The 27,829-nt window shown below is 44.7% G+C and overlaps 1 long non-coding RNA gene across 1 annotated transcript in view; it reads left to right on the top strand.

The window, feature by feature from the left end:
- LOC132649776 (uncharacterized) overlaps positions 1-23,325 on the top strand; it is a 50,932-nt gene extending 27,607 nt beyond the window's left edge. Inside the window, exons 2-3 of the long non-coding RNA XR_009588299.1 lie at positions 17,307-17,383; positions 23,212-23,325. This is a non-coding gene — a long non-coding RNA (uncharacterized LOC132649776). The remainder of the gene's footprint in view (positions 1-17,306; positions 17,384-23,211) is intronic.
- Positions 23,326-27,829: the final 4,504 nt, after the last annotated feature.

Here is a 27,829-nt window from a genome sequence, read left to right as displayed (position 1 = left end):
CTTCACTCAATAGGGGAAGGTCTTCCAGCCTGCCCAGGGATGGGGACTTCTGCCTGAGGGCCTCTCTGTTTCCTTTTGTCCTGGACTCCAGGTCTCCTGCTTGGCTGATGGAAGCAATTATGGGATGGACTGGGCTGAATTTGTGTTCTGGGTACGTGGCTTCGAAAGGCTCCATTCACCTTGTGGGCACATGGCCTGGTTCCAGTCACATCTGAACCCACAGCCCCTCTCCAATTCCCAGCACCAAGGCATAGACAGCCCTTTCAGATTTAGTTCCAGGCCTTTTAAAGTTTCTAAAGAAAACTGAAGAAGGGTCAAAGGCCCTACTGCTCATCAGTTTTCTCAAATGGGCTTGACTTAGGTTCATTCTGGTAACTTCCCAATTTTGCCTTTGAAGAGATTAAGGAAAACTTAAATGTTCTTTATGATAAAAAGACACGGATTCAAGTTCACTCACTGATGTAGCAGGTCTTAAATTATTTTAAAATCCATTTGGTGGGCATGGTGTGTGTGTGTGGGGGCAGGTATGAGGGCCAGAGAACAGCTTAGAGCCACTCTTTCTACCATGGGCTCTTGGTGATTAAACTCAATTTAGGCTTGGCTGCAGGCATCTTTACCTGCTGAGCTGTCTTGCTAGCACCTGTAGCAAGTTTCTTTTCTTTTTCTTTTAAATTATTTTTTAAAAAAAGACATTTATTTTGTGTCTATGAATGTTTTGCCTGGATGTATCTAAGTGCATGGTGGGTGTGTAGGTGTTTTGCTCACAGAGGCCAGGTGGGAATGCTAGATCCCCTAGAACTGGGGTTATGCTTGGTCATGAGCTGCCATGTTGGTGCTGGAAACAGAACCAGGGTCCTCTGCCAGAGCAGCCAGTGCTCTTAACCCCTGAGCCCTCTCCAGCTCCTGCAGCATTCACTTCAGCTTCTGCATCTATACATACAAAACAGAAGTAATAATTCTGGCCCTGCCCACCTCCTGTGGCTGTGGTGAGAGATGCCTGTGAGCAACAGAATAATAATAACCATAACTGCCACTTTCCTCACCTTTGTTCTGTCCCGGGGATTATTATAGAAGCAGAGACTCTGAAAGCTCTTGTCAGGTACGACGTGTACCGTGCTCTATGTGGCTGTGAGAGTCTCAGTATTTATAGCTCCCTCTATACAAAACATGGTATTTAGTCATGTATTAATCAGAGGAGAGTGGAATAAATAACGCCCCCCTTTCTCTCATCAAACAATAAACTTGTGCTAGAAAAAGAAGAAGCAAGTTCTGAATAGGATGGCGATAATTCTTACAAAGTTTTGAAATTAACATTATCCTAATATAATTCACATGCTGAAAAATTCAGGCACAGTTTCCTGAGATTGGCCACGTGTAACTGGACACGTCCTCATCTCCTGCACACGCGCAGAATAACCTGCAATTCTCGCTTGAAGGCAGTCTCCCCAGCGCCATCCAGCTCCCTGTGGCCGTCAACTGGATCTCTGTCCTCGGCGCTTTTGTCTTTTCTGAATGACATATTAAAAAAAAAAAAAAAATTACCTGGGCCCGGAGACACAGGTCTGTGATCCCAGCACTCGGAGGCAGAGGCAGTGGGATCTCTGTGAGTTCGAGGTCAGCCTGGTCTACAAAGCAAGTCCAGGGCAGCCAAGGCTACACAGAGAAACCTTGTTTCAAAAAACTAAAAACATACATACATATATACATACATACATACGTGTGTGTGTGTGTGTGTGTGTGTGTGTGTGTGTGTGTGTGTGTAAGCTAGAGAGATGGGTCAGCAGTTAAGAGTGTGCACTGCTCTTACAGACGACCCGAGTTCAGTTCCTAGCAGCTCTGCTGAGGAGGTATCTCATAACCATTTATATCTCTAGCTTCAGGGCATCTTATGCCTTCTTCTGGCCTCTGTTGGTACCTGAGTGTACGTGTGCATATGCTCTCTCTTTCTCTCTCTCATAAATAAAAAGAAATCTTTTAAAAGATTCCAGTACTGAGGCCAGGAGCGATGGCTCAGTGGTATGCACGTGGGTACTGCTCTAACAGAGGACCAGAGCTCAGTTCCCAGTAACCAATCCGGTGGCTCATAACACCTCTAACTCTAGTTTCTGCTTCCAATCTCCAAGGGCACCTGCACACATATGACCCCTGACACATGCACATATTTAAAAAAAATAGCTCTAAAAAAAAATCCAGTAGGCTTTTGTATCTGACCTGTTTGACTTGGCATCCTCTTTTGGAAAACATATCCATCATGTTTTGAGTCTGTATCCATTGTGTTGAGTGTGTGAATGGCTTGCTCCCTTTTACAGTTGCACAGCCTTCAGAGGCATAAACACCACGTGTTTATTCATTCTCCTGTTGAAGGGCACAGGGATTGTTTCCAGCTTGGAGCTATTATAAATGCAATTTTATGAATTCAGAAACAAGTCTTAATACAGGCATATGTTTTCACTGCTCTCAATGGGAAATGACTAGGTCATGAGGTACAAGTATCTTTTACTTTGCATGATTATATATATGTGTGCGTCTGAAGTGTCTGTACATCCTCGGGTATGTGTGTGCTTGTGTGTGTGTGTGTGCTTGTGAGTGTGCTTGCGTGCTTGTGCATGTGCAGGCCAGAGGTCAACCTGTAGTGGTGGTCCTCAGGCTCCCTTTACCTTGTTTTTCGAGACAGGCTCTCTTGCTGGGATTAGGCCTTAATAATTAACGATTAGGACTTGTACATGGGTTCCGGGATCAAGCTTGTGTATTTGTGTTTCTAGGCAGGTAGTTTACTGACTGAGCTCTCTCCTTAGTCCTTCACTTATTAGCAGTACGGCCTGCTGTTTTCTGACATGGCTACTGGCCAGTTCCAGCTATCCTGCATCGTTCTGAGCACTTCCTCTTCTAGCACTTTTTTGAGAATATTTGTTCATCCCTGCAGGGCTATAGTTGTGGTTCCAACCTGCCTTTCCCTGTGCCGGATGGTGATAAGCCTCTTCTACATGCTTATATATCACTCACACTTCTTCAGTGGGGGGTCAATGAAATGCTTTGCCAAATTTAAAAATGAGTTTCATTTGCTTGGGGCACAGAATGTGGCTCAGTGGCAGAGCGCTTGCTCACGAAGTACAAGGACCTGCGTTTTAATCCCTAACACTTCAGATATATAAGTGATTAAGTTGAATTTAAATTTAAAAGTAAACCTGTTTTTGAATGCTGAAATTAAACTTTATTTGGGCATAATCCTTTTTTATCAGACAAATATTTTTTATCAGGTAAGTATTTTTTTACAGCCTCTGATTTGTTTCTTATTTTCACAAATGTCTTTCAAAGATCACTTTTTAACTTTGATGAATTCAGCATTCCCATTTCTTTTCTACGTTTGTTCACTAATATTTGTGTCTCACTTAAGAAGTCTTTGATAAATTTATGGGCCAAAAGATTTTTCTTCATGCTTGGGCCTCAGGCTTACAGTCCTAGATTTTATATTTAGGTCCATGCTAGAATTTAGTAGTTGTGTGTGGTGTAAGGTGTAAAGGTAGGATTTATTTTATTTGCATACAGACATCTAGTCACACTTGTTAACAAGGTACCCTTAGTCTGTGAATTGCCCTTTGCTTTAGTTAGTTAGCAGTGGGCCATTAAATGTCAGACCTGTTCTGGATCCTTCATCGTGCTCAGTTGATCTACATGCCTTTCGCCTTTCTCCTACACGACACCAGCCATCCATCTTCCTGTGACACCTTCTACTGTCTTCCCCATCTCTATATCCCACTTCCTCTTTGTGTAAGGACATGGGTCATGTGAGATTTATATTTACGCTAATGACCCCTAAGATTTGCTGCTTGTAGCCCGGACTGTCAAAGAGGCTGTGGGACTGAGAAGGAACACACAAATCCAAGCCTGGCTTACAGCAGCAAAGACAGGTGGTTCTCTGCACCCAAAGCCTGAAGAAGTTTTTCATGCTAACCTCAGGAAAAGTAAACCAGAACCAACGAGAGGGACTCAGCCTTTCTCAGAGACCACTAGCAGGCATCCACCATATCCACTGTCAGTTAAGAAACAGCGTAGTCATCATCTGCTAAGAAGACTCTCAACGACTGTCTCAGTAGGACTGAGGATTTAGTGTTCATGATCACCTGAGGCAGAGTACCAGTGGTGACCAAGATGTCCTTATCATGTCAAGCCCTACCCCTTCAGTAGCATCAGGCATGTATGCTTGTCAGGGGTGGGGTTGTAGATCCAATGCCTGGGGAGTGGTGAAGAAGGAGTGGATGGGAGAATGAGCCAACCAGCAATGGATACTCCTTAGCGGTTGGATCCTGCCAACAGCGTGCTCTGTGGCTTCGGCACCTCCCATGAATCCCCAGATGGGGACCAGAATTCTTAGTAACTGAGCCTTCTCCCCGATATGCTACATAGAGAGGAAGAGGTCAGAGGGGCAGCACAAGGCTTTGTTGTGTGACTCTCCTCTCATGCCATCAGGAGCCACCCCTGTGTACTGCTCGGCTGTGACACTGTTCTTTGGGGTCCCAGCTCCCATTAGATTTTCCTGTTTGTTGGGTTGGAAACTTCAGACCAATGTGCTAGGAGTCGGCACAAAAAGTCTCTCAGATGCTGACAGGGCTTGGATGGAAGGAGGAGGAGCTCACTTCAGCTTCTGTCCTGATTCTGGCTATAGCTCTGTCCACTTAAAAGCCAATTTACCCCAGGAGATGGGGACAGAGCATTCAAAAGCCCAAATGGCACAATTTTTTTTTTTTTTTAGAAGTCAAACGCTGAGTGAAATCAGCCTGCTTCCATTTTAAAGCCATCAAAATCAAAGTCTTTTTGTTCAACTGTTTATTTCGTAGAGACGAACTGCTTAAGACTACAAATGAGCCAAAGCTTGAGCTCAACTAGTGCTGTGAGTTCAACCAGTGGTTTTTAGGGGCCAGTCTATCTTATGTGGCTTTGCCCCCCTCTGCTCTAGCCTCTGCTTAGGTCTCCAGAGAGCTGTGGTGAGGCCCTCAAGGGCTTGTGGGGGCAGCAGAACCCTTGCAGATTAGGCAGCCTCTGAATGGACCTCTTGCAACATCCTTGCTAAGATGCAACTCTTGCCTTGTCAACTCATTTCTATTTCTAGCATACTTTTCTTCCATCAGGACAGCTTGGGGACAGGAATCATGACCTAGGCTCCTAGGGATCCGTGTTTTGTACAGCAAGTTCAAGATGTCTGTGATCTTGGGGTATGTGTGTAAGCCTTCGTATTCCCATGAGTACAATGTAATAGGCAGTAGGAGAGTTGAGGAATGAGCCCCTGACAGGTAAGCAGCACACAGTTTTGGAAGCCCAGCTGCTTGGTGGAGCAGTGGGGGTGGCCGATAATAGGGCAAAGTCAGCAATTATCACTGAAAGGACTTTTTTTGATGGGGAATTTTTTCAGGGGATTGGGTTGGGTGGCATTTTCTTCTCCCTCAAATTCAAGATTCTGGCTGTGGCTGCTCTGAGGGACACCACTGTCTATTGCACGGGGAGGAGGACTGGTCCTTCCTGCATAGAGTTGAGGGCAGGAAAAAGCACAGCTGTTGCAAACAGGACTGGCTGACATGTGACAGAGAGAAAAGTTAACCAGGCCAACATTGTGGAGTGCAGAGTGGAGCTCCTTGTTCACCCCAATCCCTTCTTCAATGCCACCGGGTCCACATACCCATTACTTTCTTCCTATGGTTGTTGTATTAACTGAAAATCCATTTCTAAATTTCAGGAGAGCCAAGGGCCCAGGGGTCCAGGCTGATGCACAGCAAGAGGTGCCCCAGTGTTACTCTCCCTGCCCCCTCTTACCCCCCCCCCCCGCCCCACTCTTGCTTGCCTCTCCAGCTTGCTGGGAGGCAGTTCCCACAGTCAGTCCTGACAGGGCACACTCACGTTTCTGTGCATGCAGAGGTTGGAGGTCAACTTCAGCTGTCCCTCCTTAGGGGCCACCCACCTTATTTCTCAAGACCCAGGTTCTCTCACTGGGCCTGGGTCTCACAAATTAGGCTAGGCTGGCTGGCCAGTGAGACGAAGGGATCTGTCTGTCTCTGCCTCCCCAGAACTGAGATCATAATGCACACGCCACCATACTTGGCTTTTTAAGTGTGTTCTAGTTTTAGGGGATCAAACTCAGGTTCCCACACTTGCACGAATGCTTTACTGACCAAGCCGTCTTCCCAACCCCAAATTCCCTTGAGTTTTAATTTTATTTTCCTCTAGTAAGTAAGTACAGATTTCTTTAACCCCCTCCCCCAACCTTTGAAAGTGAATCTCAGCTGGCCTGGGACTCATTAGATAAACTGGGCTAGCCTTAGACTTGCAGCAACCCTTACAGTGCAGATTCTCAGGTGCTGGATCACATTTTTGTACCACAGTGCCTGGCCCAGATTAATTCTTTATATTGAAAATACGATTCCAGTTTTCTTTATTGTGTTTTGTTGTGTCTCTCTAGCTTTGTGTAGTTTTCTTCCTTAGAGAAACTAAGTTAGTTAGTCTAAGCTGAAGTAAGAAAACATGATACTCTGGGCTGCTCCTGGTCATGTGATCCAATCTAACAAACCTATACATACACACACGTACACATGTGTACACTCATACACACTCACAGACACACAGATAACACAGAGACACAGACACAAGCACACAAACACACACATCCTCTGTTGGTTCCATTTTTCTGGAGAACCCTAATAAAAGGCAGAAACAAATGACCAGTGTTTAGAGGCTTTAGGAAAACTCTTAGGTACACTGTTGGCCTGGTAGGTGTTCATGTGAGTTGGAATGGAGACAGTCAAAGTCAAGGCCAGGTGCATTTTGGGAGCAAAATTCCCACAGTTACAAAAGTAACCAACCTGTGTTCTATATAGCACATAGCAGATCCAGCATTGTGGAGGCCCTGACCACACCCTGCAAAAGGAAGTGGTCTCCCGAGAAAGCCAAGCACACTCACACAACAGGGGCAGGTCAGGCTAGTGCCCTCCACAAAGCTAAGGAATAGCTTCTCTCATTCAGTATAGCTGACGGCCTGGCATGCACTCTAACAGTCCAACAAACATAGATAGCTCTTTGGTCAAAGGAGGATGTCTTAGTTATTTTTCTGTGTGAAAACAAAAACAAAAACATCATGACCAAGGCAAGTTATAGAAGAAAGAGTTTACTTGGACTTACAGTTCCAGAAGGATAAGAATCTGTGATGAGGGGAAAGAAGAAGGCATGGTGGATGGGAGCAGACCTGAGGCAGGAAGCAAAGGGTCAACTGGGAATGCCAAGAGGCTCCCAAACCTCAAAGTCCACCTACAGCGATGTAAGCAAATCCTCTAGCAAAGCCACATCTCTTAGACATCCCAAACAATGCCACCAATTGGGGACCAAGTGTTCAAACGTTTGAGCCTATGGTGGGAATTCTCATTCAAGCCACACCCAGTGTGGAACCGATCTGCCTGCTAAGGTAGGGAGCCACTCTGAGAGGGTCTCTTTTGAGGGGGAGATTGCTTGCCCTCCCCTCCCCTCACCCCATCTATAAGATGTCAGCAGTCTCCCATCTCCACCCCGCCCACCATCTGCTGAGCTGCAAATTGCCTACCCGCTAAGATGAGTACAGATGTTGGCCTGTGATCATGAGGCTAATGAACACCTACCACATAGCTGCCTGGGACAGAAACAGGGTCCCCCTCTCCTGCCAAAGCTCAGAAAGTCTTAAGTGTGGGGGGAGCACTGGATTGGAGGGATGAAACAGCAAGCATGTAAAACAGAGGCAGGTGGCGTGCATCTGGGCTGATGCCTCGAGTTTACCTGTTTGATTTCAGCAGGCTTAGGGAGGGACGCCTGACACAGCTCCTGAAACATGCTCAGTGATGGGCCACAGCCCCACACTACATGTTAGCATGGTGTAAAACGTCACCAAACCTGGGGTGATGCTTTAATCTGCTTCCTGTTCAGGTTTCATTCTGATGTTATGACAAATACCATGACCAAAAGCTGCCTGGAGGAGGGAAGGTTTTATTTCAGCTTACAGACTGTAGTCCATCACTGAGGGAAGTGAGGATAGGATCCAGAGCAGGAACTTGAAGCCAGGCCTGCTCCTTATTCCATGCAGCATTGTCTCTGACCAAGGAACTCACTCCACCAGGGAAGTGCAGCAGAAACCTCTGAGGGGGACATTTTTTGGATGCAAACAGGCTCTCACTCAACTTGCTTTCTTAGCTAAGGAGCACCTGTGTAGGTGTGGTGCCACCCAAAGTGGATGGTATCTGGGCAGTTCCTCAGCTGAGATTCCTTCTCAGGTGATTTTAGACTGTGTCAAGTCAACAGTTAAAAACTATTCTTCTGACCCCAGAGGATTTTCTGTGGGTGAAAGGGGATTGTTTGCCAACAGCTACTCTTGTCTCTGGTTATCTCATAAAACAAAGGACCAGGGAGCCTCACAGCCTGTTGATGGCAGATGATCTTCAGGCACTCTGCTATTTGTTAAATATTCAGGATAAATGACTTGCTGGTAAGACTGTGATTTTTTTTTTTTTTGTTTTTTTGTTTGTTTTAATGGGAGAAGGGGCCATGTACTGGGAATTCAACTTTGGGCCTCTATGCATGCTAGGCAAATGCTTTACCACCAAGCTATTGCTCCAGCTAGTGACTTGTGTTTGGGATTCTGAGTTGGGGTCTCAGGTAGTCAAGGCTGACCTTGGATTCTCTTTGGAGCTGAGGATGACTGAACTTTGGGTCATCCTGCCTCTACCTCCCCAGTTCTGGGATTACAAGCATGCAGTAACATGCCTGGTGGAGGCCATGGGCTAATGAAGTCATAGCCACACGTGTCACCAGAGCTGTTTTCCCCCCTTTTTGCTTGGGAAGATGTCAGTGTTGCTCATCCACACAGGTTGGCTGGCTGTGACAGTTACAGAGGTGACGGTGCTTAGATTTCACACATCTTAGACTGTGAAGAATTTGCACATCATCGTTTTCACATCACAGCATCATCATGATTCAGTTTCTATCCATCCTTTACACAGACAGTTTGCAGGGCTCCATAAAGACCCAGAATCAGGGGACAACTTAGTTAAGAGGAAGCATCATTTGAAGACACCTACTTTCCCAGAGATGAATCCCCCTTCTTCATTCTTAAGAGATTTGTTTGGAAACACAAGCTCTATGTGGCCACAAATCAATATGGGATGAGAGTCTCCCAGAGTTTACAGCTTGTCTTAACTCAATGGTAATACCTGCTGTGGTAGTTGGGTTAGTTATAAAGTTGACATAGCGGAGAGCCACCTAGGTAGAGAGTCTTAGGTATCATCTTCATTGAGTTGGCCTGTGAACATGTCTGTAGGGGATTCTCTCCTTCTCATAAGATCTTTCTTTAGTGTGTATTGGTGTTTTGCAAGTATATCACATGTATTCAGTGCCTGCAGAGGCCAGAAGGGGTCAATGGATCCCTGGAACCAGAATATGTTTAGGAGCTGCTATGTCAGTTCTGGGAACCAAATCTAGGTCCTTTGGAAGAGCATATCTCCACTGAGCCATATCTCTAAGCCTGTGAAGGTCTTAATTAAGATAATGGATGTGGGAGCACCCAGACCTCTGTGGATAGCACCATTCCCTTCATAGAAGGTCCCAAACTATTTAAGAGCAGAGAAATGGAGCTGAGCATAAGGAAGCAAGTGAGCATGCATACTTTAATTTCTCACTTGATGACATGTGATGTGGCTAGTTGTTTGAAGCTCCTGCCTTGACTTTCCCACAACGATGGGCTGTAACCTGGAACTGTAATGAAATAAATTCCTTTCTCCCACAACTTTATCAGACCAACAGAAACAAAACTAGAATACCCACAAAGACCCTGTCCAAATAGGGTAAGACCTCGGTGCACATTTTGAGGTGGGAGCCCCATGGTGAAAGCTGTAACTTGAATAATGAGGTAGGTGAGGCCATTATGGTCCTGGAAGCTGTCAAGATGTCAGGCATAATAATTACAACACAACCTGAGGATGTGGAAGCCTGTGCTGTCTCAGACTGCCTCCTAAAAAGACAGGATGTTGTAAAGATGCCATGGGTGGCGGTTGGGCTTCTGTGTTTGGGCTATGGGTGCTTAGGAGTTGAGGGTAGTAACTTTCTCTGGGAATGGCTCTGCCTTGGCTCATACACTCTAGAAAACTGAGCACAGAAAACAACTGGGGAAGGATGGGGGAGTTGAAATTCCAGACAAGCAAGGGCAAAGCCTAAGGACAGTGGGGCCAGAAGAGAAGGGGATGGAGACTGATGAGTGAATAGGTAGGTCACAGCAACCTAAGAACACTGCAGCTGGTTTCTGCCACATTCAGTGTGGAGGAATGTTTGGGAAAGGCAAAAATTTCACTAGTCTTCGCTTCTGATCTCCAGTCTATTCCTGCCTAAAGCCATCCATGAAGCTTGTGGTTGTGAACTCTTCCATCAGGCTGGGTTGTGTTACTGAGTCCCTCTGGGTAGCGACTAGGAAGCCCACACATACACTACAACCCATCTGAGCCCAAAAAGTTGGGAGGAGCTAGCCACATTTGGCTGTAAAAGTTCCCTATGGCTTCCACCATGGAATCAGGCAGCTGCTGAACAGGAGTCAAGGCGGAAGAGCATATCCAGACCAGCAGTATGTGAGAGCCGTCCAGCTGCAGGGTGGGCAAGTTGAGCACTGCAGGTAGCTGTCTGGGTGGCTGGTCTGAGGGGGCCTGGGGCAGCATCCCCGGAGCAGGTACATGTTCTGATTGTAACTTTATAAAAAGCTAGAACTGGAGGCAGGTGAGCCTTGGGAGATGTTTGGGACTGTCTCTGGAGGCTTTGACACCGTTCTGCACTCAGCCAGACGGCCAACATTTCCATGATGTTGAGCTGTGAATGAGCGATGTTGCTCCAGGTTTCATGAAACTGCTAAGCTTGGCATGAGCATTCTCTGACCAGGGGTGTGTTCTGCCTGGCTCCCGAGAAAAACAATACTTAGATGTGGGAACTGGTCTGGAGGCCTGCTCCCTGTTTAGCGTAGGCAATGTCTGCCAAATCTATACAAGTCTGTGCCACAGCACAGACCTGGCATGCTGCAAACCCCAGGGGAGACTAGCCAGTCCTGGTTGGGGTTGTCCTGACTTGGCCCCAAAGCAGGAACATCCTTCTATGGGGCATGATTTTTACCTAACCTTTGCTAACCTTGGCTCCTGCCCTCTCTCCTTGTTCTCCTTTTCACCTTCCACTTCTCACCTGCATTGAATGTTTTTCCCACTCTTAGCCATACCCCATCTTTTCCAGCTGATTGACAGCCACCCAGCTCTTCACAGTCCAGTTGAGTTCTCCTTCCTGTACATGGCTTTGGGGGTCTTGAATGATTCATGCATAGTGCATATCCTGAAAGCCCCACCTAAGGCTCATGCTCCTATCAACAGAGACCCCCACCAAGACTCCTCCCAATGAGAAAGAATAATAGGTTTGAAAATAACCCAGGCACTTGGAGGAAAATGGTCAAGGCTGTACCCTTCCACACTCTGGATTTCAGTACTTTGGAGCCTTTCTTCTCTCCCTGTTCTTCAGCTGGGCTTTCTCCTTCTGTTCTTTTCTATCCCAGATCTCAGCTCACTACCACCCAATCCTCCCTATCCTCCTACACTCCTGGCTACATTGCTTCATAGTCAGCCATAGAAAGACCTAAGAGCACATTCAGGAGACACAGCAGGTGGCTGTCTGGCTCCAAAGTATTGGTGGCCTTTGGGCTTGGCTACTGCCGATGGCCCCAAGAAAAGAAACATAAGACTCATCTGGGCACTGCAAAGATCTCTGGCTCAACTCCCCTCCCAGTACCTTCATAGAAAGAAAACATGGATCATCCAGCTCCAGAAACCACAGATTCCTGGCTTCTTTGGGTATAGTCTAATTTTGCTAGGCGCAGAGAAGTTCTTTGTCCAAGCACATCTTCTGTTTTGCTTTCTGCATTTGAATGGTCTCCTTGCGTGCTAGCCTTCCTCTGTAGGCCCACACCCAAAGCTGAAAAGAAGTAGCCATCTATCCCAACACTCCCAGTGTTCTTCCATGTTCAAGGATGTTTGTTCTTTCAGGGAACCACATGTGGCTGTCTTATGGCTGCAGAGTAAATGTGGACACACCAACCTGGCACCTTGGCTGCCCTAACCTAACTGCTGGAGCCTGCTGGCAAAGTCAAACAGCTCTTGAGTGGAGAGTGAGGATTGAAAGAAAAGAGAAAAAAAAAAACAAAAAAACAACACACTACACATAGGATCAACTTAGGAGGGCTGCCAGTAGAAACTGTCACACCGGTTTATTCCATAATTTCTTTTTATAGTCTGAGCAAAGCACCTCGATACAATGAAGGGGTTCACCGACTTGTTTACCTTGACTACTTGTCTGTGTGATCCTCACACAAACAAAAGGAAATGAACTTGGCAAAACATCCTGCCTATCCCAGTTTCCAGGTAAAGGCTGGAGTGAAAACAAGTAGCTCTCCACACCTAACCTTAACCAACTCCAAGTTTTAAGTTGTAGTTCCAGGCTCATATCTCCTTGTACACACTTGGAAAATCAGCGTGCTGAAGGCTGTGACCCAACGTAGTTTAAGCAACAGTTGAGTAGATTGGCTCTCTCAATAGAAAGCTCAGACATGACTCAAGCTTGAGCATTGGCTTGACCTAGTGTTCCAGCAACATAAGGACAGTATCTGTGTGAGTCACTCTGCACTGCCTCTGAGCACGTGTGCTTCATCTGAAAGCTGGCTCTCCTTTTTGGTTATAAGATGGACACTAACTCCTTCCAGGGAAACACCTCTCTTGGTCCACATGCAAAAGGGAGGGGAGTTTTTCTCACTACAACAAAATCTTTTGCCATGTTTGTGGCTGGAACAGCTTGAGTTCTGGCTGTTCCTCATCACCATGGCCAATGGAATACTCTGGGTGGTTCGGGAGGGGCCCACTCACCTTTCTATAAAATGATAATGGAGATGGATGGAGGACGTTGGGAGTGGCTTAGACTGATCTCCTTCTGAAGTAGGAGATGGCAACAAAGCTTATCCATATTCCATACTTACTAGCCCTTGGGGGTAGGGGAGGCAAACAGGTTGAAGAGGTCAGTGCAGTGAGCCAAGCTGTGTCAGTACATGTACCACTGTAAGATATGACAAAATATGGCCCTCAGTCTCTCCAGACCCAACCTTGTCTACTTTTTTCTTTGCGACTATTGGCACAGTTTTATAGACAAGGATGTTAAAAACCTGTGTAAATATCGTTGACTGAGACAAAAAGAAGTTTGTTTCTGATTTTTTTTTTTTTTTAGGTCTTCTCCCATTCCAATGTCATAACAAAATAGTCGTAATAAAAGACTTTACATCATTATTCATAGTGAATCCTTTTCAGTCACTCAGGGGGACCATCTGATACAGGATTAGTGGCAATCATTTGTATTCTGCATGGAAGGTGTCCTAGTGAGCTTCAGCTGTTAACTTGAAATAGATTGGAGCCACCTGACTAGGAAGTCTCCATGAGGAATAATCTAGATCAGCCTCATGGGCTTGGATTGGAAACACCTGACCATCAGGAAGTAGAAAGGGACCTTTCTTCCTCCCAAACATTTGCCTCTCTTGCTGCTGTCAGCTTTGTGGAACCAGGGGCAGCCAAGCTGCAGCTGGGGTCTGCTGGAAGGGTTACAGTGGAAGAGGCTGTTTTGAATGGAGGGTCAGCTTCCATGGTCTAGACTCTATGGAGACTCTGTGGGGACAGGCCCGTCCGTGTATATGCACAGTCTTGTTTGATTCTTGTGCCCACACAAGATGTCTACTTTCTGTTCCCCAGAGGGCTCTGTCATGAAGTCTGTGCATGACTAAGGCACAATCTGCCCCTGGGGACACACAAACCACTACCTCTGATGACTGCATGCTCAGTTGGGGGACTGCACCAGAAGGTTCATGACATCGTAATTATTTGGTTCTTGTGGACTCACACATTTTACAGATGACAGTAATTAACAAGTCCGGCCCAATGTGACATTTTCTTCCAAAGGCTGCAAGATGTTTCAGAGTTCTCTCTCTCTACTCCATTCCACCTTCCTGCCCCTCTCCATCACCTCCCACTCTGCTCTTGGTTCCCTTCCAGCCCACACTGCTTTCCCCTCCCCTCCCCACACCATTCCTTTTTTTTTAACTTTTCTTTTGACCCATTCTCCCCTGCTGTCACCATCTTCTTTTGCTCTCCATCGGGATAAGAGATGGAGCTGGGGATTGCATAAGATAATCTTTGGTCCAGTGTTTTCCAGGGTGGGGCTCACAAGTACTCATTGGTGTCAGGAGCTAAGCTTCATCCTCAACCTTTCCCAAATTCCATGACTTCCATTGCTGTCTCAGGTCTCAAGCTCCCTGTCTTTGTTGCCTGCTGTGGACCAAGTTTCCTAAGGCAGCTATTGCTCACGTAAAGTGTTGGAACTTCCTGGTCCTACAAAGCCAGATTTCTCCCCTAAAACTTTAGTTGTTAATTTAAATATAAAAGTGTGTGTGTGTGCTAGACAGATGGCTCAGAGCTTGGGAACACTGACTGATCATTCAGAAGACCCAGGTTCAGTTCCCAGTACCCACATGTGCCTCATAGCCATCTGTAACTCAAGTTCAAGTGGATCCAAACATATATGGTGTATAGACATGCATGCAGACGAAATACCCACACACAAAAAACAAAATTTAAAATAAGTGAATAAAATAAAACATAATATAAATAAAATTAAGAGATGAAACTCAGCAAGTCAATCAGCATTTTAAAAAATCAGTCTAATGATATAATAAAAAGATACACTCATTGTTGAGGAATGATCCTAGAAAGATATTAATGTCTTTGAAAAAGCCATAATCAAAGAGCTCACAGATTAGTAAATAACTAAGTCATTTTAGTAATTAGTCATTAGTACTAAGTCATTTTGGCTGCTTGCTGTCTTAGTCCCCTCTCACTTCTCGTCCTCTTCTGCACTCCACCTCTCCTGTCTCATAGCCCACTTCCATCTGGACTCTTGCAGGTGCCTCTGGCTGTGCTCTCCCTCCAATAGAATCTTTCTTCTGAGCCATGCCTAGGAGAGGTCATGCACTCCTTTCCATTCATCAAGCAGGTCTAAACAGGCAGGAATTGCTGTCATTCATGACAACACGGATCAAACGAGGGGACTTCATGCTAGGAGAAATAAGTTAGGTGTTGTGAAGACACACAGCCCATGGCCTGCTTTCGTGTGGAGTCCTAAAAGACGAACTCACTGAGGTAGCAAGTAGACTGGAATAGGTTGGGGCCCTGGGGATTTTCAGTTGAATAGGAGCAATAGTTTCTGGGGCCCTATTGGTTAACACAGTGACCACAGTCAATGATAAGCATATCTGCCTCTCAAAATGGCTAAAAGTAATGCTATAGTATCCTTTCTGCGAGAAAAGCCTCTGATCAGGGCACCGTGGGAGAGGATCTCAAGTCACAGCCTGTTATCAACAGAAGTCAGGGCCAGAACTCAAGCAAGATTGTGAAGCAGAAACTGTTGGTATAATGTTCTTTTGGAATGTATACACCTTACCCTTGTTCAACCAAATGCTGAACTCCCCCCCCCCCACTCTCTGGTTTCAATCCGGATGTTGCATTGTGATACTTATTCTAAGCATCCTGTCTCAACTTTGTGTATACAGGCCAAAATAAAGCAACTAGCCACAGTGTTGAGCAATGGGAGGATCCAGTGGACAGGAAAGAGGGGAGGAGCCAGAGGGCAAGAAATGAGTGAGAGGAGAGAGAGCTGGAGGACAGATCTTGGAACTACGTGGAGAATGAACTAGACCTAAGATTTCACAAAGAGCAAGTATAATGGGTAAAATCTAAATGTTAGGAAACTGTGAGGGCTTGGAGGTATAAGAAGCAGTAACTATTGCCCAGCACTGTGTTCTAGGTTTACTAAATAAACCCAGTCTCTGTGTGGTGATTTGGTTATACAGCTGTGTAGGACTAACAGCAGCTTTACCAGAAGATATATCAATAGTAAATATTAATTACCACCTACAACAAGAAACCACGGGAGAACTCTGCTTGCTGGCTCACCCACAGGGTTGTGCTCACATAGCTTTGTTATACAGCCCAGACCCAAATGCCTGGGGAATGGTGTTACCTCCTACATCAATGAACAACCAAGCCAATCTCCCAGACATGCTCACGAGCCAGTCTGATGGGGGCAACCCCTAACATAAGACTTTTCAAGTGACTCTGGGCTGTGTTAAGTTGACATTTAAAGCTAACATGGACAGAGGGTTTTAAATGTTCCCACCACATGGAAATGATAAATATTTAAGGTGGTGAATATGTTAATTAGCCTAATTTGATCATTTCGTAGTGCATAAAGGGATCTAAACAACACTCTGTAGCCAGTAAGTATGCATGATTCTCTGCCAATTAAAACAAGAACCAAACAAAACATAATAAATTACTTTCATAGCATTTTCAGTTCCACAGACACATTGCACAGAAGGTACACAGAAGGCCCACACACTCTCTGTCTCCTCCCACTCCCCCTGTCTGTACAGCACCCTCATTGTACCAGTACCTTTGTTACAGTTGACAAAACTTCATAGGCACACCATCTCCCAAAGTCCAGAGTTCATAACAAGCTTCATGCGTAGTGCACATACTATACTTCTGACAAACACATAATGACATGCATCCACCATATAATAACAGTTACAAAATCTTCACTGGATGGGACTGGGAGATGGCTCAGCAGGTGAAAGATGCAGTCACATAGGCCTGACATCCTGAGTTTGGTCCTCAGAACCCTGTTTTTCTGTGGTGTGTGTGTGTGTATATGTTAAAGCCGGAGAGAGAGGTACACATCCGTAACCCTAGCACTTCTTCAGATAGATGGGAAGTAGAGATAGAAGAGCTAGGCAGAAGCTGAAGGGCTAACCTGGAGTCAGTAAACACAAGAGAAACTCGGTCTCCAAGCCAGATAGAAGGAAAGAACTATCAGACAAAAAGCTGACCTCTGACCTCCACATAAATGCCATAATACAATACACACTCGCACTCACAAGCATGTGCACACACCAGTAGTTTTATTGTCCCAAAAATCTCTTATGATCTGCCCCTCCATCCTAATCTTGTAAACAATAATCTTTTTATACGTTCCATGGTTTTGCCTTTTCCAGAACGTCACAGGTAGAAGTGCAGAGACCGTAGCTTCTGCAGACTAGCTTCTTTAGCTTGACAACATTTACTTAAGTTTCTTCCATCTCTTTCCACGTCTTGGATGTTTATGTCTTTTTGACCTGCACGTATTCCATTGTCCAGGTGTACTTTGGTTATCTACTCACCCACCGGAAGACATCTCAGATGCTTCTGAATTTTTACAATTACAAGTCACTGAGGTGAGTATCTCCATTCTGTCTTTGTATAGACATATTTCACTGATTAACTTACAAAGAACATTATTATGGGTCACAGGTTTGGTTTTGTGAGGAGCCAACAAACCATCTCCAGTGTGGAGGCATCATTCTGCACTCCCAGCAGTGAGAGTTCCTGTTGCTCCGTGTCCTCACCAGTACTTGGTGTTACCAATGTTTTGAATTTTGGAACACTCTGATAGGTAGTTGGTGATACCCACTGTTGTTTTAATTTGCATATCTCTGTTGCCATGTGATGCTAAGCATCTTTTCATAGGCTTCCTTGTCACCTGGCTACATGCTTTGGTGAGGTGTCTATCCAGGTATATTTACAATCTTTTAATCCTGTTGTTTGTTCTGTCATTGTTGTGTTTAGTGACCGATACACTGATAAACATACCAATGTTTATTTTACAAGCATTTTCATATAGTTTGTCTTAGTTTCTCAATCTCTCTTAAACAATATTATTTTATATTTAGTCATGTGCATGGGTGCCTGTGTGGGGTGGGATGCAGTGGGAATGTTCCTGAGTGCAGGGGCATGAGGGGACCAGAAGAGAGAGTTGCATACGCTGAAGCTGGAGTTACAGATGGTTGTGAGTCACCTGACAATGTGTGCAGGTCCCTTCTGAGAACAGTAAGTGCTCTTAACTCCTGAGCCATCTTTTCAGTCCTGTCTCACTCTCTTACATTGTCCTTTTCAGGGTAGAAAATTTAATTTAAAGGAAACGAACTTATCACTATTTTTCTATTGTGGGTTGTACCTCTGCTGTCAGACCTGACAAAAGTCAAAGTCATTGTCAAAGTCAAAGTCACCTAAATTATTCTGTACCATGATATCTTCTAGGTGCTTAATAGGTTCCTGGTTCTCTTCCTCTTCTTCTTCTTCTTCTTCTTCTTCTTCTTCTTCTTCTTCTTCTTCTTCTCCTCCTCCTCCTCCTCCTCCTCCTCCTTCTCCTTCTTCTTCTTTTCTTCCCCCTCCTTTCCCTTTTTTTGTTTCTGTCTTTCTTTTTTCCTTCCTTCCTTCCTTCCTTCCCTCCTTCCCTCCTTCCTTCCTCTTCCTCCTTCCCTCCTTCCCTCCTTCCTTCCTTCCTTCCTTCCTTCCTTCCTTCCTTCCTTCCTTCCTCTCTCTCTCTCTCTCTCTCTCTTTCTTTCTTTCTTCCCATTCCCCTCTCTCTCTCTTTCTGAGACAGTCTTACTATGTAGCTTAGGCTGGTCCCAGACACAAGATCTTCTCGCCTCCCTCTTGATTGTTAGGATTACAGGCATGTACTGCCTCACCCAGCTTTATGATCCAGTTTGAAAGTTTGTACTAAGTGTTTGCACTCTTTCTACAGTCATTTCTTTTACATGTGGGTGACTGGCTGTTCCAACACCATTTGCTGAAAGGTGATCTTTGATCTATTGGACTGCCTTTGATCCTCTGTCAAAGATCATCTGACTATATTTTGGTGAGCTATTTCTGAACTCTCTAATCTGTTACTTTGACCTACTTGTCTATTTGTTTCCTGGTTCTATTCTTGCTTGGTAGTTGCACCTTTGTAGTAAGCCTTGAAGTAAGATGAGATCTGTCCTCAGTGGCCTTCTCATTGTGTTCTTTAAATCCATGAAATAATTGCCAAGACAAAAATGGAAAGCAGCTTTCTTTTATGTTTTCTTCTAAGATTTTTATGGCTTCACGTCTTACACAAATCTTTAATTGACTTTGAGACCTTTCTCCTGTCCCTAATTGTAGAAAGAGGTCTGATTCTCTTCTTTTGCATGTGAATATGACTTTGTTTCTTTTTATGGCTGAGTAATATTCCACTGTAATGATCATAGAAGCCACAAGTCTCTGGATGGGGATGTACTCTGATGAAGACTTTGTTAGATAATTTTTTTTTTTGCCATAGAAATATTGAGTGATTGTGCACACCCAGTGGCATAGGTCAGTCTTTCCATAAGGACCCTTGTTGAGCCAAAAGATACAGTAAGCATGAGATTCATGGGGCTAGTGTAGCACAGAAGCCTGATGTACAATACATTTTGACTAATAATAATTTCACTTAAGATTTTCTAAATTTATAATGCTAAAGAGATAATACAGTCTGTAGAAACTGGTTCAGGCTTTGAATTTTTCATTCTTTTGTATGAACTGCATCCCAGCATCATTGGTTTCAATGGCTCCACAGTCTCTGTGGCACAAAGAATCAGTTGACCGTAAGTTTGATGACTTATTCCTGGGCTCTCATTCCACTCTGCTGGTCTGCGTGTCTCTCCCGTGCCAGTGTCTCACCATCTCCAATGCCTCAGAGAAACGCCTGGACCTGTAGTTCTTTTATGGGAAGGATGTAGTTTGATTAATAGTTGAAAGGCTATTCATGAAGTCTGTGCTCTTTTTGAATGATGTTTGTTGGTTTATGTCTTTGAAGAAATTTGAGAATTACCAGTATTTACATGTAAAACTGGTACAAGTATACAATGATGTATAAGCACATACAACCTCATTTCCTCCTACCAGCCTCCCCCCATCCTCTCAACAGTCCTTCAAACTTCATTCTTGTTGTGTAATAACCCCCTAAATTCACTTAGAGCTGCCCGTGTGTGCATGGCTGTGGGGCTTCCACTGGAGATTCCATGGGAATCTCATCAGTGTCCATTATCTCCCTAGAAGGAGGAGCCGCTCTCCCTACCAACTGCCAGTCTCTTCTCAGTAAGGGGTGGGGCCAGAGATCACCTTCCCCATCCGTTCTGGAACTCTGGGTGGCTTTGGCTGGCCTGATCTTATACAGGTAGCCACAGTTGATGTGCATTCACCCGTCCAGCAGCCCTGTCAAATGCAGAAGACGTCATTTCAGAGCGCTCCTCCACACCGTCTAGCTCTTAGGTTCTTTTTGCCTCCTCTTCCACTACGTTCTCTGAGCACTGTCAATGATGGTGGGGTTCATCGAGCTGTCCTGTTCCGGGAAAATTATGTGACTTACACTAGGCTCTGCTATACAAACAAAGCCCATGAGGGTGGACGGTCTCGGAGGCAAGAACAATTCCATTTTCATATCTTCATTTCCGATGCTTGGCCCAGAGTCCAGCATGTCTGTGGACTGAGAGATGGCATGGGCTATATCTGAAAGATGAACATAGCTGGCTTTGCTGATCAGACTCTCTAATAGCATCTTGGGTAAACGTCTAATTCAGTTGTTCAATACAGCCAAAGGAGGGCCAGTCCCCAATGAGACATAAACATGACTAAAACAAAACAAATGAAAAGAGAGCTTCATTGATGGTCAAATGACAAATGATATATGAATGTTAAAACAAGATATCATTTCTACTCCACTGAAAACCAAATTTTAAAAACAAATTTAAACCATACTCAGAAATCATGAAGTCTTGAAGTAAGGACTTTCATGGAGGGTCTTGGTTTGCAAAATACTTGAATCATTCTGTCAAAATTTTAACTGTCTGCTCTTTGGCATAACAAGTCCCTCGTGGCATCCACTCTGCAGAGACCCAAGAGCATAAGGATTTTCATAAGGATTGAAAAGAAGTTTAATATCCAGCCACAGGGAGTAGGTAAAAATATTCCACAAATGCTAATGTGGAATACTTGAATTGTTACTACATGAAAAGTTGGCCATCCCTCTCTCCTCTCTCATCTGTCTATCTATCTATGGATCTATCTATTAGTCATCAAAGTATCATTCTTTCAGAAAGGCTTAGGAATATGAGAAAATTTATGAAGTAGATATAATTCCAAGATGACCCTATGCCTTCCCTACTGGTGTGTCCTTGAGTGTTAGGAGGACAGAAAACAAGATGTCAGACTTCTGACTGACTTCTTACATGGCAAAAGTGAAGCCGTCTTGAGGACACAAGTATGACTTTTTATCAGTATGAGTCTGAGCCAATAAAAAATAAGAAAGTCTCCTGAATGGACCTGCCTCAATCAAGTGTACTTAAGAAAAAACTTGAACCTTCTCTGAGTTCAGAGATGCCATTGCTGGCCTAAAAGAGAGATAGCTCAGGGGTTAAGAGCACTGTCTGCTCTTCCACAGGTCCTGAGTTCAATTCCCAGCAACCACATGATGGCTCACAACCATCTATACTGGGATCTGATGCCCTCTTCTGTACACACAAATGAAACATTGTTTAAATAAATAAATAAATAAATAAATAAATAAATAGAAGAAGAATCAGACTTTGGTTGAAACATTCTATAAATAAATAAATAAATAAGGACTTTGGTAGGTTTTATAGCTACAAGGAATGGCCTCTGCTTTGTGTCCCTGAGCCTCAGATGAGACCCAGCCATGATCAATGACCTGTGAAACCAGAGAATGGGAACCTGATGAACCATATCCACACCTCTGAGCCTGGAAACCCTGACTAGACTAATGTGGGGTATTTAAGTCAGGTTCCACTGGTGAACCCAAGAGATTACTGTATAAATTCCAGGATTACAGGTATGTGTGAATAAATGTGCAGATTAAACATTTACTGATAATAAATCACAAGGAATTTTATTTTGGAACAATTCCTTAGTATACATACGGTTTCACCATTTACTAAAGATGAAAGCAAATTAGCATACTAATGAGGTGGATGTGCCTGTTTACACAAGGAATTAATTCTTGGCTGCACATTTGATGGTGTAGGATGCTGAGCACCTTCAATGTTTTTCTGTGTTGACCAACATTTTGATTTTATAATTGTCAATACTGATAACAACACTTCAGATAAACACAGGAACAAAATGGCAGAAGTATGTTTAGGCCACAACAAGAATTGCTGGAAACTCTGTCCCAATTTGAAGCCAAAAAAAAAATCACTTGTAATTCTTTACAAACGAATTTTAAGTCAGTCACTCAAACAGTGCAAGCATCCTAACATGATACAGCCCAGAGATATAACAATTTGATTCACACTGAGGAATGGTGATGGGGAAACATTTCGTCTCTGTTTTCTGTAATTAAACCATCCTGTTTCTTAAGGGTGGAAAGACTGCAATGCATAGCTTGCAACAATCAGGCATCTGAGCCAAGGTGTTTCAGGCTGTGTTCAGGTGTGGCTTCATGGTACATGAGATGCACAGTGTGCATGAGTGTGTTCAGAACCATGGTTGCAGGGAGGTCATATGATACACAGGGTAACCAGTGCCAGGAACACCATCACACCCATAACTTTTGGGTTAATTTTTGGTTACTGCATTTTGGGAAACTTTAGTATTACCATTCTTGTGGTGGTGGTGGTGGTGGTGGTGGTGGTGGTGTGTGTGTGTGTGTGTGTGTGTATACTCTGTGACATTTAACTATACAACCCCAGATGAGTTCAGGACCCACAGTTTTAAGGGCGCTATTGCTAGGGCTGGGGAGATGGCACAATGGATAAAGTGCTTGCCTTACAAGATTCCCAGGACCACACACACAGTGGGCAAGCGTGCTAGCCTGTCTGTGCTCCCAGCACTTATGAAGCAGAGACGGGGTCACCAGGGTAAGCTGGCTAGCCAGACTATCCAAAATGGCAAGCTCTGGATTCAGAAAGAGACTGCGCCTCAATCAATAGAGGGGGATTGTAGAAGACAGCTTGTGATGGATGGTTAGTGTTAATTGTCAAGCAACCTGACAGAATCTAGTCACCTCGGAAGGGAGTCTCAATGAGGAGGAGTTGCTTAGATTAGCCTTGTCTGTGCGAGTCTCTGTGGGAGATGATTTTGATTATAGTGACTGAGGTGGGAAGGCCTGAATACTGTGGGTGGCACCAATCCCTAGGCAAGAGACTACAGACTGTTAAAGAAGTAGAGCAGTTGCATGTGTCCATTTGTTGCTCTCTTCCAGGAACTGTGGAAGAAATGTGGGCAGATGCTTCAAACTCCTGATGCTTTGACCCCCCCAGTCATGATGGACTCTGTAACCCGGAACTGTGAGCTGTAATAAACCCTTTCTGCCTCAAGTCGCTTTTGCCAGAGGATTTTATCACAGCAGGGAAAAAAAATGCTGAGGTACACCCAATGTCTCGGGTTCACAGACATGTACACACATAGCTGTACCCGTGTGTACCCACACACATGTAAACGTGTGTATAAACACACGTGGAGGAAAGAAAGGGAAGAAGGTGTAAATTAAGCAACCACATTGTTGGTTTGTTATATAGTCGTGGGAAGGGAAACATACTACACTCAGTTCTGACCTTGAGGTCATAGAGGGGTGAGGGATGCAAGTACAGGAGGCAATCTCCTTTTTTCAATTAAAAATAATAGTTCTTCAACTGAAGAGAGATGCTAAAGACTTTTAAAGAGAGCTTGGGATGGAGAGATGGCTCAGTGGTTAAGAGCACTGTCTGCTCTTCCAAAGGACCAGGGTTCAATTCCCAGTCACCCACATGGCAGCTCACAAACTGTCTATAATGCCAATTCCAAGGGATCTGAAGCCTTCAAACTAATGCACATAAAATAAAATTAAATAATTAGAAAGCAGGCTGAACAAGCCATGAGGAGCAAGCCAGTAAGAGAGCTTTATTAGCCTATATTAGTTTACATAATAATGGGCCTCATGGCTTTTTCATACATGCATGTACCATATTTTGGTTATATTATCACTCACTCATATCCCCTTCCCACTGTCTTTCCTCTTCTTGAGTAATGCCTTCTTCATCTTGACTTGTATTAGCTGATAATTTAATTTGAGTTACCTATAAGAACATGGGTGAGGGGTTATTTGCAGGAGCGTGGGCACCTTACTAGTGGCTATCCACTGGAAAAATATGTCTCTCCTTCCCCAACCACCATTAACTCCCTGTAGATGTGCTGGTTTGGGTGGGCGCCTCATGAGCGTCTCTCCCCAAGCAGACATTGGCTGTAAAGACTTGTTTTTGTTTTGTTTTTTTGAGACAGGGTTTCTCTGTGTACTCTTGTTGTCCTGGAATTGATTTGCAGCCTAGGCTGGCCTGGAACTCACAGTGATCTGCCTGCCTCCCTGAGTGCTGGGACTAAAAGTGCCTCAGCTATTCCTAGTTGTCTGAGAAAGCGCCAGATTGCTTTCCAGAGTAGTTGTACAAGTTTACATTCCCACCAGCAGTGGAGGAGGGTTCCCCTTTCTCCACAACCTCGCCAGCATGTTTTGTCACTTGGGTTTTTGATCTTAGCCATTCTGATGGGTGTAAGGTGAAATCTTAGGGTCGTTTTGATTTGCATTTCCCTTATGACTAAGGACGTTGAACATTTCTTAAGTATTTCTCTGCCATTCGATATTCCTCTATTGAGAATTCTCTGTTTAGCTCTGTACTCCATTTTTTAATTGGATTACTTGATTTGTTGCTGTTTAACTTCTTGAGTTCTTTATATATACTGGATATTAGTCCTCTGTCAGATACAGGGTTGGTGAAGATCCTTTCCCAATCTGTAGGCTGTCGTTTTGTGCTTCCTCAAGATCCAGCTATACCACTCCTAGGCATATATCCAAAAGAGGCTCAAGTACACAATAAGGACATTTGCTCAACCATGTTTATAGCAGCCTTGTTTGTAATAGCCAGAAGCTGGAAACAGCCCAGATGCCCCTCAGTGGAGGAATGGATGCAGAAATTGTGGTACATCTACACAATGGAATATTACTCAGCAATAAAAAAACAAGGAAATCATGAAATTGGCAGGTAAATGGTGGGATCTGGAAAAGATCATCCTGAGTGAGCTATCCCAGAAGCAGAAAGACACATATGGTATATACTCATGCATATAGACATATAATATAGGATAAACCTACTAAAATCTGTACATCTAAAGAAGCTAATCAAGAGGGAGGACTCTTGCTAAAATGCTCAATCCCTATCCAGAAGGACAAAGAGGATGGACATCAGAAGAAGGCGAAAAGAGGGAACAAGCCAAGAGCCTGACACAGAGGACCTCTGAAAGGCTCTGCCCTGCAGACTATCAATGCAGATGCTGAGACTTATGGGCAACCTTTGGGCAGAGTGCAGGGAATCTTATGAAAGAAGTGGAAAACAGTAAGATCTGGATAGGACAGGAACTCCACAAGGAGAGCAACAGACAGAACCCAAAAATCTGAGCACAGGGGTCTTTCCTGAGACTGATACTCAAACCAAGGACCATGCATGAAGATAATCTAAGACCCCTGCACAGATGTAGCCCATGGCAGTTCAGTATCCAAATGGGTTCCATTGTAATAGGAACAGGGACTGTCTCTGACATGAACTGATTGGCCTGCTCTTTAATTACCTCCCCCTGAGGGGGGAGCAGCTTTACCAGGCCACAGAGGAAAACAATGCAGCCACTCCTGAGGAGACCTAATTGACTAGGATCAGAAGGAAGGAAAAGAAGACCTCCCCTATCAGTGGACTTGGGGAGGGGCATGCATGCAGAGGGTGGAGGAAGGGAGGGATTGGGACAGGAGGAGGGAGGGAACCACAGGGGGGATATAAAGTGAATAAAGTGTAATTAATAAAGAATTAAAAAATAAAAATTTAAACAGACAAACAAAAAAGTACCTCAGCAAGCGTGCCCTCCTTTTTTTTTCTTTCTTTTCCTTTTTCTTTTCTTTCTTTCCTTCCTTCCTTTCTTTCTTTCTTCCTTTCCTTTCCTTTTCCTTTTCCTTTTCCTTTTCTTTTTTTTTTCTTGGGTTGGAAAGACAGCCCAGTGGGTTAAAGCACTTGCTGTGAAATCAAGAGGTCCTAAGTTCAAATCCTCAGAAGCTTAAGTGAAGCTGAACATACTCACTCATGCCTTTTACTCAGCATTGAGGGCTGAGACCAATAGATGCCTGAAGCTAGCTGGCCAGCTAGTTTAGCCAAAATGCTGGGGACGCGGGAGTTTTCTTCAACCTTTCCCTCTTGTCTGTAGGAGGGCAAACAAACTCCAGGGGTCTTGGCCCAATCCAAGGTGAGTGGTTCCACTTCGCTCCGAAACCCCGCCCACTCCCCCCCAAACCCCCTACCCCGAGCTTTCCTCCCTACACTGGCAGCTGGAAGAAGCAGTTTTACTTTTGTTTCCTATTTCCGTTCCTCTTTCTCTTTGAGAGTCAGAGCGGCTCAGGCTCGCTCGCCCCAGCCCCAGGGTGCCTGCTACGCATGTAGTACCGAGGCTCAAACTTCTTTCTCTGGATTTCCGGCGCCAACATCAGCATAGTTCTCCCACCCACGATCCACTGAGTCACCGCTGAGGCTGAGCAGGGGCGAGAGCAGGGCGGGGCTGCGGGCTTCAGTGGACCTTGCCTGGCTCCTGAGATGCAAGCCTGAGACCAGCTTGACTTCTGCCTTTCCTCTGCTCCGCCTGCCTGTGTGCACCAAGCACCGGACTATTTACAGGACCCACATAGAAACTTAGATTGGTAAAGTCGTGCACTCAAGAAAAAAAAGGGGGGGGTAGGGGGTCACCAGTTCCATTTTGCAGATGGAAAAACTAAGGCATTAAAAACAAAATGACAACAACAAAAACCCTAGGAGCTTTGCTGTTTTCAGTGGAAACCTAAGTCTGCTTGTGATCCTGGCTTAAGTCTTCCCCTCTTCCTACATTCACTTGCCTCCTGCACTAGACCTACGGAGAGCAGTGGATGGGCTGAGCCTTCTGTCGCTGAGCTCTGGCTAGGGGGCTGGGTCAGCTCATGTCAGTGCTGAGGGCTGCCAGGCAAATAATGAAAAATGAAAATACGTTTTCAGTCGCACAGAGATGAAAAAGCTTAAGGAAAGAAAGGTGCTGTTAGATTCAGCAAGACACAAAGAAACCTTAACTGAGCAGAACTGAATGGCGAACTCATAAAGGGGCAACAGATTATAGCTCGCCTTCTCCCCTATCTAGACAGTCACTGAGGCACACTTGTGCTGGTTTTAATTAGCGTTACAAAAACGGAGTACTCTGTAGCCCCAAATGCTATTGTTCAATAACTTTTTATTCTGAAAAGACACATTTAATACAGAAAAGTGTAGCTCAGACAATTGCCTTCCAGAACTCCTAACTCAGTGGTGGGGTTTTCCTCATCTTTATTTAAATGGATGAGCCTAAGGTGCTGCTGGTGTCTAATAGCAGATTTGGGCTGTTCCTTCAGTCGCCCCAGCCCCCTGCTTGGTGCCATGAAATGTACACTATTCCTATAGAAGTCAAATATAGGACCAAACATACCACAGCAAGGGACTTTCCCTTTTTAGCAGAAAGCTCAGGCCTTTCTGTCTTGCTTAACCCTTCAGGAAAGGCTAAATGGATCCAGGCTGCTCTGGAGTTTCTATTCAACAATGACCTTCAATGAGATTGCGGCACACGAGCCTTTTGGAAACCTATAGAACCCCACTGAAGCCTTCTCAATTGGCTGATGGTCAGGAAGGGGCACCCAGAGTTTTTGCAGTTCTGCGGCTGGATGCCAAAGATCAAGGTGCATGCGGGTTTGGTTTGTTGCCGGCCTCTTCCAGATCGGAAGGAAAAATGCCCATATCCTGGTTTTAGAAAGGAGGCTA

This window comes from Meriones unguiculatus, chromosome 1 (assembly GCF_030254825.1).
Source record: "Meriones unguiculatus strain TT.TT164.6M chromosome 1, Bangor_MerUng_6.1, whole genome shotgun sequence".
NCBI classification, from domain to species: Eukaryota; Metazoa; Chordata; class Mammalia; order Rodentia; family Muridae; genus Meriones; species Meriones unguiculatus.
This window is presented reverse-complemented; position numbering and strand designations above follow the sequence as displayed.